At 37.1% G+C, this 12,970-nt stretch overlaps 1 protein-coding gene across 7 annotated transcripts in view; it reads right to left on the reverse strand.

The window, feature by feature from the left end:
- The window catches only part of LOC131221350 (uncharacterized), a 35,755-nt gene that overhangs the window by 19,863 nt on the left and 2,922 nt on the right, over positions 1 to 12,970 (reverse strand). The gene's annotated exons all lie outside the window — the stretch shown is intronic.

A 12,970-nucleotide genomic window follows, 5' to 3' on the forward strand; every position in this document is an offset into this window, starting at 1 on the left:
ACAAGTGTTTCATCTTGTAGCACAAAAGAAACAACAAGAACATCATCATAGCCTAGTCCCATGTACTTGGGATCAGCTTTTTTTAATGGCAATGAATTTCTTTTTTCTTTGTTTTGAGGTACAATGAAATATTTATTAAAGAACGAAGAAAAACACAAAGAACCTAAAAAGCCACTACAACTGACTGAAATGATGAGATATGATTTTTTTCACACAAGCACTCCCCAAATCAACAACACAACAATTATGTTCCCTGCCTCAACCATGGAAACTTTTGAGCCCCATGGTCCAGTTGATTTGGGATTTACATATCCTATTTCAGCAATCATATTCCAGACAAGAACTCTTGTGATAGCCTGGCAGAAAGCTCTGTCACCAGCTACCCATCTGACATCAACCCATCCTTGCACAGGTGTGCCACTGGTTGGTGTGTCACTTCCAGGTGTAGTTTCTAATAATTACCCAACCATTTAAAAAGAAAATCCATGGAACTACAAAATTCATTTTATTCCAAAATATAAATCCGATTATGTGATCAGATTATGTTGAAACAGGAATTATGTTCAAAATCACATGATCAAAACCATTGTTATTTTATCAAAATATTAGGGAAAACAAAGCGAGAAAAAAACAAACAGAAACACACTACACATGCTATGCAATGGCAGTTAACAACCAGATCCTATATACCGTGCAAGAATCATTAGAGATGCATATTTGCAGCAACTCAGTAAGAAACGATAGTGGTGCATCTATGAGACTAAATCAAAACAAATGATCATAAAAGTAAGAAAACCCACGGAACAAATAAAAGAGTGCATATGTTGGTTTAAGAGATACCTCAATAAGATTTACTGCATTACAACCAGAGAGACAGATGTTAAAATGTTTCACTTAAATAAAGAATTTTCTTATCAAAATCATACAAAATTAGCAATAGGCAATTCTCTAACATACAAAGTATTAATTTCATGGTTAGCAGGCCCATTGTTCCATTTTCCATTGAGATCAATACTTCCACACCAACATGGTCGTTTTTATCTATTATGATGTTGTCATTTTCTCCTACTTTATATGTTCCTTCTAGGATATAAGATTGTGGCCATAAATAATGCATCTCTCACGATGCATGCCCTTTCATCTAAATAACATTGTTCTTCTTACCAATTATAATATGCATAATTATTCTTTATTTCAAGTATCATGCAAAGGGCACTAGGAGACAAATTGAATAGATTCGTAAATTGGATTATAAATAATAAAATTTTGATCAGATTCCTGCTGAAAAAATATTCTATAAAAAATATTTTTTTTAATATATAAAATATATTTTAAAAATATAATTTTTTGAAAACAATTCCGCCCATGGGAGTTTTGCACTCTCACTGCCGGTTGGGTACAGAAGGAACTTGTGTCAGGCTGGCAACATATGTCAAACTTTGGCCACATCTTTTTATAGACCTAACCATCCGACATTTCAATATCGACCCCAATTAGTTGGGGTAAGGCTTAGATAATGATGATGATTTTTTTGAAGACATTAAGATCTACTCATACATTTCTCTGCTATATCATTATCATCTTAGCCTTCTCCTAGCAATTTGGAGTTAGCTTTCAATGAGTAAATTGGAAAATTTGTGTGATCAGCTGTCCACCAAACATCAACCTTCCTCCTTTAAGAGGGCTCCAAAATGGGCCATCCCTCCACCCTCCAACCCCATATGTCACCATGTTAAGGAGCCGTTAATCAAGTTTACATACATCAAGTGTCAATCCATCAATTCACATTTGGATCATAATTCCCAAAAAGAAAAAGGGACACTTGGTAAATGACTATCAAAGACATCATGGAAATGTGGATGACAGAAAAGAGGATAAGAAAAACCAAGAACTAAGATATTGAAGTTCACAAAATCTCACAAATATGATTTGTCCCACTTTGCAAGATGAATAGTGGACCACTATTTATTGCTCATATCCTGATCCTGAAAATCAGACTGATTAGACAATCCTGCTCTAATTAATTGACACTTATCAAAATTTGGACCATTACTTCTGTTTTTACTGTCCATTGGATAACCACTACAAACAATTAGGTGGTGTTTGGATTAGATGAAAACCTTCAAAAAGAAAGCAGTTTCCACAGAATTCAACATTACAAGCAATTGAAAAAAAAAACCGCTTTCCATTTCCTCCCCATCCCCCAAAATCATGTAAGTTGATGTGACCAAGAAAAGGGGTTAGTTAATTTCCCTTATGAAGGAAAAGTGAGAACCATTTGAGAACTAGAGATTTGGCTTGTAGGCGGCTCCTTCAGGTTGAAGAAGTCTCCGAATTTGTAGGCCTTCTGGACCGGATCCATCTCCTCATTCTATCTAGCGTAGACGAGGACAAGTTTTTTTTGGAAGGTTGGGAGTTTGGGGTGCTTCTCAGTCAGCTCATTCTATGGTCTCATTCATGCCCGGGACTCCCTCTATGAGGTGGGGCCAACTAACGTAGTGTGGCACTATGATGTTCCTCCCAAGCATGTGGCTTTTGGTTGGCTTGTTGGTAGGCAGAAAGTCCTCACTATTGATAATCTTAGGAAAAGATGCATGGTGCTGCCCAATATTTGCATCCTGTGTATGCATGACGAAGAAACGGTGGACCACCTTTTTGTGCACTACCCCTACGTGGGTCAATATGAGCAAATCCCAAGTGCCGTTGACTCATTATTAGCTTGGCATGGGATGCGGTTCGGGAAGGGCAAGACAAGGCTTTGGAGGATGGTTTTGCTTACGTTGTGGTGGGCTGTGCAGCAAGAAAGGAACGCCGTATGCTTCAACAATATCTCTAAAGCAGTGGATGTTATTTCTTCTAGGGCGAGAACGCTTATCCTTGAATGGGTCTCTTGCTCCAATATCCGGGGACCGGGGCGATTGTTGTTCTGGTTTTCTTGCTTCGGATCTGGCTGCCATCTTGGCGACCCTCCCTTGTTTTTTTTGCTTTTGCTGTCTTTTTCAGTTCTCTCTCTCAAAAATTAAATTTAAAAAAAAAAAAAAAAAAAAACTAGAGATTTGGAAACAAGCATTTAGAAGCTGATCCAATAGTCTCAGTTTGCACATCAGGACAATCCCAAAGTCATTTTATTTTTTCAGAGAGCTGGTCTCTATCATCAGGATTGCAAACGAAAAGCAACTGGCTTTGAACATCCCAAATAATACTCCCTACTATCATGTCTTTGGCCTTCAGGATATGGATGAATGTTTCAGCAAAATTCAGAGATGCCAATCTCAGAGTGTCCGCTATAAGCGACTTTCTTCAGGATGCTTGTTCGACTACTCTCTGGTCATGTAGCTTGCTCAATTAGCCCATTTCAAGGGAGAGATATATGAAGAAAATATTTTCTTCTCCTTTCTTTTCTTCCTCTCCGCGTTTTCCACAGTGTAGTCTCTTGAGTTTAACACCTTTCAACAATACTGTTTGCACTGATACAAGGGTTGTGCTAGAAATAAGTTTTCCTACCATCATTAACAAGATGCACAACAAGAGGAATAACTTTATTCTTCATGCTAAGAATGTTCTTCCATATCATAGAGGCAGTGGGTTTAGGATCAATTGCCCAAACAAATTATGCTTTCATGTATTTGGCAATTCTTCCGTATGGACTGCCTCCGTCCCAGAATGAACAGAAGTTCACGTGCCATAGAAATATCATCCATGTCCAAATGCATTTAATGCCTAGTCCTCTCTTCCTTTGGGTGGCAGATGTGTTCCCAATTAATGGAGTGAATAGATCTCCTGTCCCCATTGCCCCACAGAACATTCCTTGCATGCTGCTCAATAACATCTATAGCTTTCTAGGAAGAAGGAAAGTCGTTCCCCAAAAACAATTGTGGATTCTGTAACTTCAGCTGTCCGGCAAAGGCTAGACTCTTGCTTTCTGTCCAATAAGCTTTTTCTGAATTTTGTATAGTAAGTTTCCACAGTCAACAAGCTTGAGACATATTTTTACAGGGAGTAATCCTTTGGGCATGCCGATCAAATGAAGAATAACATCCTTGCCACTAGTTAGACTTGCAGAGAAAAAGACATTGCATTTTCGGTAATTAGAGTTGAGCTCTGAATAGGTGTAGAATTCTTTTAGGGGGCATTTGGATCGTAAGTTATTTAAGATAAGATATTTACGCCTCAAGTAACTTATCTTGCTTTCTACTTATTAAGCTGAAGTGATTAAGTAACCTTAAGTAAAAAAGTTACTTATAATTGATCTTAAACCAAAGTTACTTACCTCAAATAAGTTACTTATCTACTGCTGTAAGTAGAAAAAGTGACTTATTTGGTGGTATCCAAACAGGCCTTAGTGTCTCTTTCCAGCATCATATTGAATTAACATCTGGATAAGGGAATAGCATGAGCTCATCAGCAATTAGACATGGTGACATGTTGTTTGGTATGTCGCAAATTTATTAACCCCTTTTCCTGGCACGCTTCCAACATGTGCCAAATGGTTTCCATAATGATAGTGAATAAATAAGGGGGAGATAGGGTCTCCCTGTCAAAGACCGCAGCTACTATAGAAGCAGCCATAGGGAGTGACATTGATAAGAATCTTCATTAGGTCAACTTCTATGATTTCCCGACACAACCCGATGAAGCCGTCAATATCCAAGGCCTTATCACCTTTCATGGCAAACACCAAGTCTCCCAGCTCTTCTAGAAGTTGAGCTCCAACTCTTTGGCATCCTCCAATCAGCGTGACAAATATCGCCAAGATTTTGAAAATATCATGATATTTTCACAAGAAATAAACTGAACGATATTATCTCGATAATATTGCGAGATTTTCAAAACATCGGCAGTTTTGAATTTTTTTGCAAATTATCCCCAATATTTTTTTAGAGATAAATTATCCACAATATTAATGTAAAAATATTCAAAAATTCAACTAATTCGTTATATAATTATATATTTAAAATTTAGAATTATTTTTAATTTATAGTGAATATTTATAGATCTTTTTTTTAATCAAGATTTCCCAAAAATATCTTGAGGAAAACCTTAAAATTTTAAAAATCTCCCAAGAAATTCCCGAGAATAAGATTTTTCACGGTGCCTAAAAATCCACACATCAACCATCATCATCATCAATCGCCATCTAAGCCTTATTCCAACTAACTAGGGTGGGCAACACAATCCTATTCAGCCATTTCGCTCTATCAAGGGCCATAACTTTAGTTAGACCATTGGTCATTAACGGTGTTGTTAAATGCGACTGCATATTCGCATATGCGTATTCCCATATGCATATCACATATGCCATCATCGCATATGCCAAATGTGCGAGGATATGCGATGTATGCGATCGCATACAGCATATGCAATTGCATATCTGCCAACTGTTGGCACATTATTTTATTTGTTTATTTTTTATTTTTGCAAAAAATCAAACTTTCATAAGTAGTGTAACTTGTAACTATTAGTCGTGTAAGTATATTGTTGAATGTAACTTAGTGTTAGCGTAACTAAGTTGTAACTTATTGTAGTGTAACTTATTGTAACTAAGTTGTAAATTGTAACTTGTAAGTAGTGTTAGTGTTATAATATATAAATAATATACATTAAGATGTAACTTCAAAACTGTATTTGTACAATAAATAGCTTATTGATTGTTTTGTTACTTAACTTTATTGTTGAATGTTGAATTTGATGTACTTCATTCATTTTTCTAACAAGTCACAAACTAATTTTATATATGTAAAATTAGGGGTGCACACGGGTCGGTTCGGTCCAGTTTTGGGATGAAACCGGAACCGAACCGTTCCTAACGGTTCCTCAAATATTGGAACCCGAACCGGACCGTGAAAAACGGTTCGGTTCCAGATCGGTTCCATGGTTCTGGGCTTTTAAAAATCCAGCCCCAGTTAGATAATGTTCTGATTTTTTTTTTCCTTTTTGGGTTATCCAATCAGTTGGAGCTCTTACCCCCATTTTCTTCACTGGGATGTGTTGAAAGCTAAATGAAAAACCTCCCAACCATTGTATAACAAGGATCAAGCATTAGAAAGACAATGAGAAAAGGGAGTGGGTCATTGCCAGTGCAGTTGCTGCCAAACATGCAAGATCCCAGAGACTCAATATGCAAGCCCCACCTGGTGGCCACAAATGCACAGGTCATGCATTGCAAGCTCTAGCACAAATATCAAGCTGGTTCACTCAATTCAGTGGTCCCCACGTCTGTGTTGAATGACTATTGGTTAGTTTTTCTAATCGTCCATGTGCTCTGTTAGATACCCAATGAGCAGATGGCTAGATTTCCCAGCCAAGGGATCTACATGGTGAGACACACCAGATGAGTGGCTTAGATTTCACACATGTCAAACAACTATGGAGCTGAGATTTGTATTAGCCGTGTAGGCAAGGCTGTAAGATTATAATTGCACAGTCATCCTTGTCATTAAGTCAACATAGAAAGTTAATATTTTCTTGCATATAGCAAAGCAAAACAAAGCACCATGTTTATCCTACTGATCAAACAATGAAAATCCTCACAACTATGATACTAGTAAAGAGGAAATCAATGATGCATTACAACTATCCAGCTCTGTTAGCTATTACCATTGCTATGTAACTTATATTAGAGAGCAACTTGGCCTACCCATGATCAGATAAAAATGATGGCATAAAAAGAAGAAGAATAAGGAATTCGATGCAACACAACCAAAATGAGCTTGAAGATCTATTTCAGGTAATAAAAGATGGCTCTGTAAATGGTTGTCTCTAAGCTTCAATTTCAAAAGAAATAAGTTGACGCTATGGATAATCTTTCGACAGAAAGAAAGAAATGTTATGGATTATCTTTCTAATATACCATTAAAAGAAGAAAGAAACTTTAAAGTAAAGGTTCGGATCCATGGTTCAAATCACGGTTCGGCTCAACGGTTCGGTTCGGTTCTACAGGGCCCTAAACCGGAACCGATTCGTATTCAACGGTTCTCAAACTTTTGGATCCGGAACCGGAACCGGTCCTGTCTAGAACCGGACCAAACCGGACCGATCCAACGGTTCCGGTCCGGTTACACGGTTCTACCGGTTCGATGTGCACCCCTATGTAAAATTACTATATTAGTTATCTATTGACTTAGGGAAGCTTCTCCTAAGTTCTTGTATTTTTCTACATTTTTTTTCAATTTTTCTCCTTTTTTTTTGTTTCTTTTTTTAAATTTCCAAATAAAAAATAAAAAATATGCGACCGCATATGTGATTGTGCAATCACATATGCGCAAAAGCATATCCGATCGTACAAAACCGCATATGCGGTTTGACAACATTGATCATTAAGTCTTTTCTTACTACCTCCACCCACATCCTTTTGGGCCTTCACCTTGCCCTTTTAAAGCCTTTAACTTGCACCAATTTTGACGCAGGGATGAACTTGATGAGGTCGATCACCACCTTCCTCAAGGATAACTACTCCGAATCCACAAAGCTTCTTCGGACTCCTCAGGGAGACTTCTCGAATCCACGAGGAAAAAACAATAAAAATAGAAATAAATTTCTAAAGAAAATCGTAATTTAATTGATTGATTGAAATAAATGAGTTCACAACCCTTTAAATAGAGATACCAAGCAATATGAGAGAAATCAGAAACAAACTATAACTAAAACTCTCTAAAATTCGTAACTTACTATAAATAGTAAATTTACTTTTATAATAAGTGTCCTATGTGACTTAACCATGTTATTCTCCTAATTATTCTAAGCACTTTTCATGTTAGACACAACTCCCAAAGCCCAACGGATGAAGAGTTATAATCAAACTAAAACTTACTATTTATAGTAAAAACGAAACTAAACATGGAATTTGGCCGTCGATAGGATGAAATCTCACAAGTTCGGCGTGGGCAACCCGGCTATGCCGGGTTGGTTGGGCTAAAGTAGCTCGTCCTACCCCAAAATCATATATAGTACGTTGAGTAACTCATTCCGGTTTGCGAGATATGCCTGTTTTAAGGTTCTAACTGTCTTGATGACTTCTGCCTCTGATTGGGCCTTCTCTAGTCCATCTTGGACATGAAGTGTCCACAACCCGCTCTACATCAGTCTCCTCCACTTCAAAAGAACTCGTCCTTGAGTTCTCGTGCTGCTTCGGTTCATGATACTCCGTTTGGTGCGTCGTAACGATACCCAGATCAAAAGTTATGATCAATTTATGGTCCACCTTCTTTTGGTCCAACCATGCTAGGAATGTATTTGTGACACATTCTACATCAGACCCCCCTGCTTGGAAAAAACTCATCCTCAAGTTGTCCAAGGAACTTGGTTTATAATTCTGAGATAACTTTTGATGCCGATGTTTATTAGCCTTTTTCATGTACTTGACATTAGGAACGACACAATCCCATGCCCAGCAGTTCAATCAATTAACTAGTTGACCATAGGCATAGGATACTCATCGTTGTGAGTTGTTGAGGGTCAAATATTGCATATTATCCCCCATTTATTACTTGGTTTTATGAACATGATAATGCTTAATGTTTTATTTTAATCATGTTTGTGTTACAAGGTGAATTTAAGAGCTTGGATTGAAAAGGATGCTAAAAGCATGAATTTAATGCTCAAGAATCACCAAAGTCAAGGATGGATCTTGTGAGACCAAGAATGAAGAATTCACATGCCAAAGATCCAAGAAAACCAAGTGAGGAATGAAAAGCAATGAAGACTTGAAGTGAAGAAAAGGAATCCTGAAACTGTCCTGAAAACAAACATATTCCTGAAAGTGTCCTGAAGAAGCATATTTTGAAACGTTGGGGCATTCTGTGAAATTGAACAAAGTGAAGCCTATTTTGGGAAACTGAGTAAGTTTGAGGCAATTTTTAGAGTTTTCCAACTAGGTGCGAAAGTTGGAGTTCCACAACTATAAATAGGACTCCCTAGGATGTTCCTAGGCATCTTCTAGGGTTTGTGGAGTGGAGCAAAAGTGTGGAGAAGCAATCGTCAAGAGTTTTTCTTCCTTTAGTTGTTTTTATGCTTTTCTTAAGAGATTGTAGTTTAATCATGTCTATGGTTGGCTAAGCTTGTAGCGTGATGGGATATTTTCTATTGCTTTGATTCATGTATAAATTGAAATATCTTTGATTCTAGTTTGATTATAAGAAATACTTTCAGTTTTTAATAGTTTGTTCATGCATTGAGATTGTGAAATTAGGAAATCCCGTTGTTCACCATCGTCCCATGGGCATGGTTGGGTGATGGAATCCTTCTAATCTTCATGATTCTCTTATGATTGGTCGTGGGATTGGTAAATCCTGTTGTTTGCCTTGTCTCATGGGCATGGTTTTGTGATGGAATCACTTCCAGTTCTCACACCTCTCATCCATTGAGATATCTTCCAATTGGATAAAATGGGACTCTGATTCCAGTTGCGTCATTGAATAAAGCATAGATCTCCCTGATTCTACAAGTGGATCCTTGGAAACCATAGTTTCCCACCTTTGAATTTCTTAAGTTTTTGATTAAATCTCTCACAATTACTCTCTATACTTCCAGACTTAGGTTTTCATCTTCTTTTAGTTCTAGTTCTAGTTGCTTTCAGAAAACACATGAGATTAATCCCTGTGGATTTGACCTCATAAGATAACATAGGATAAGATAAGATAAGACAAGATAAGATAAGGGTTATTTCTCATTTATTTTTAGAAACAAACTTAGCTGTCTCAGTATAGAAACTTTCCTTTTTCATTTTTTGAAACTTATTGTTTTTTGTTTTTAAAAACTAGGCTTTTTTAAAATTTTTAGTTTTTATAGAAACTTTACTAATTTGTTTTTAGAAACTAGGTTGCTTTTTTAGAAACTTTCCTTTTTAGTTTTAGACACTAACTCATCTTTCTATTTTTATTTTTAGAAACTTTCTTATTTCTTTTTTAGAAACTAATTCACTTTCCTTTTTTTTTTTACATGATTCCAATATAAAAACTTCTAATTTAGTAACTTCTTTCTATTTTCCTCTTTCCCTTTTAGGTTTAGGTTAGATTTTGAAATAGAGGGTTGAGAGTGTTTCATGCCCAAGTGGGTCCGTGATAACACTCAACGTCTCTTGAGTGAAGGAGAATGAGGAAACAACCCATGTCTCAAAAAATTTCTGAAAACATCATCGAGAATCGAAAGGAATACAATACTCCACCGGTTAAGAAATCCTTACGTGATCATATGTAGGAGAACAATTACACCCCACGGATTAAGAAAACAGTATGTGAGTGTTGATGTTATCATAACTATGGGAGTGAGAATTATTATTACCCATCAGACAAGAAGAAGACAATGAGAGATTATATTATGGGTGATAATATGCATCAACAACCATCAAATTCTCCCACCTATGACCCGTATGACTATAATCAGTAGAAACATTAAAGTTGGGAAGATGAATCAGCAAGACGTCATAGTGAACATTCTCTTGGGTCCTCTACCTTTGAAACCCAATCAGAAACGATCCAAGAGGAGTCACTTCAGGGTCACACAGACAATTTTGCTGGCATCAGAAGAACAATAAAAGCGCTTGAATTGCGCCTTAATAAGCTAATGGAGGCTATTTCACCTCGGCCTCAACCGAATCCAATTCTTCAATCCCAACTCCCTACTTATGATCAGTGGAAACATTAAGATTGAGAAGCTGAATCAACAATGCAACATAGTGACAATTCTCTTGGGTCCTATACCTCCCAGAGATTTCAAAAACGAATTAAAGATATACAACAATGGGGTTCATGTGATGCGATTATGGAGAATACTGAAATTGAGGGTCAAATATTGCATATTATCCCCCATTTATTACTTGGTTTTATAAACATGATAATGCTTAATGTTCTATTTTAATCATGTTTGTGTTACAAGGTGAATTTAAGAGCTCGGATTGAAAAAGATGCTAAAAGTATGAATTTAACGCTCAAGAATCACCAAAGCCAAGGATGGATCTTGTGAGACCAAGAATGAAGAATTCGCATGCCAAAGATCCAAGAAAACCAAGTGAGGAATGAAGAGCATTGAAGATTTGAAGTGAAGAAAATGAATCCTAAAATTGTCCTGAAAACAAACATATTCCTGAAAGTGTCCTGAAGAAGCATATTTTGAAACGTTGGGGCATTCTGTGAAATTGCGCAGAGTGAAGCCTATTTTGGGAAACTACGTAAGTTTGAGGTGATTTTTAGAGTTTTCCAATTAGGTGCAAAAGTTTGAGTTCCACAACTATAAATAGGACTCCCTGGGATGTTCATAGGCATCTTCTAAGGTTTGTGGAGTGGAAGAAAAGCGTGGAGAAGCCGTCGCCAAGAGTTTTTCTTCCCTTTCCTTAGTTGTTTTTATGCTTTTCTTAAGAGATTCTAGTTCAATCATGTCTATGGTTGGCTAAACCTCTTAGCTAGGGCTAAGAGGTGAAGCTTGTAGCGTGATGGGATGTTTTCTATTGCTTTGATTCATGTTTAAGTTGAACTATCTTTGATTCTAGTTTGATTATAAGAAATACTTTCAGTTTTTAATGGTTTATTGTGACTTAAATTACAATAGATCTGCGATAGCTTTAAGTATGTTCTTTTCATGTATTGAGATTGTGAAATTAGGAAATCCCGTTGTTCACCATCGTCCCATGGGCATGGTTGGGTGATGGAATCCTTCTAATCTTCATGATTCTCTTATGATTGGTTATGGGATTGGTAAATCTTGTTGTTTGCCTTGTCTCATGGGCATGGTTTTGTGATGGAATCACTTCCAGTTCTCACACCTCTCATCCATTGAGAATTATGTCAAAGGAAGTTCAGATTTGGTTTTAATGAGATATCTTTCAATTGGATAAGATGGGACTCTGATTCTAGCTGCGTCATTGAATCAAGCATAGATCTCCCTGATCTCTACAAGTGGATCCTTGGAAACCCTAGTTTCCCACCTTTGAATTTCTTAAGTTTTTCATTAAATCTCTCACAATTACTCTCTATACTTCCAGACTTAGGTTTTCATCTTCTTCTACTTCTAGTTCCAGTTGCTTTCAGAAAACACACAAGATTAGTCCCTGTGGATTCGACCTCGGTCTCACTGAGATTATTACTACATCGCAGCCCTACACTTGGGGTTGTGAACAGCAAACTAGCCCCGCGTACAAGGCCTATGTGATGTTGGATGTCTCTTATGGGGGGCAATCCATTGAGTAAATCTTCTATATATAACAATTCATTAAAATTAGGAAGTTCGGCCTTACCTTGATAGTATCTTTCAATATGATCTAGACGATCTCCTCTATGGACTGGTCGTCGGACAAAGCCATCATCGAGGTCCTCGTCGCTAGAACTTGCATTATCTGGTATAGCCCTATGATTTGCCATTGGTAGTGCTCTATGAAAATCGAGGTTGTGTCGTATAACAACCACGAGCAGTTGAGCATCACATAAGGCTCGTTGTGGAATTAGCGCATCTGCAATACGATTGAGGGTTGCTTGCAACCCTTGCATAGTCAACTGACTCTCCCGATGGAAAGCTTTCATTCTTTCCGAAAGATAATGAATCCCTAGATCACCGTCCACAAGATTTTTGTTCATACCTTCGTTGTTTGCCATCGGCCCGAAGGGAGTCCTCGCTTTGATACTAATTGACGTAGGGATGAGCGTGATGAGGTCGATCACCGTCTTCCTCAAGGATAACTACTCCGAATCCACGGAACTTCTCTGGACTCCTCACAGAGACTTCTCGAATCCACGAGGAAAAAACAATAAATATAGAAATAAAATTCTAAAGAAATTCATAATTTAATTAATTGATTGAAATAAATGAGTTCACAACCCTTTAAATAGGGATACCAAGCAATATGAGAGAAATCAGAAACAAACTATAACTATAATTCCCTAAAATTCGTAATTTACTATAAATAGTAAATTTACTTTTATAGTAAGTGTCCTATGTGGCTTAACCACATTATTTTCCTAATTATTCTAAGCACTTTTCATGT

The sequence above is a fragment of the Magnolia sinica genome, chromosome 1 (genome assembly GCF_029962835.1).
Source record: "Magnolia sinica isolate HGM2019 chromosome 1, MsV1, whole genome shotgun sequence".
Lineage (NCBI taxonomy): Eukaryota > Viridiplantae > Streptophyta > Magnoliopsida > Magnoliales > Magnoliaceae > Magnolia > Magnolia sinica.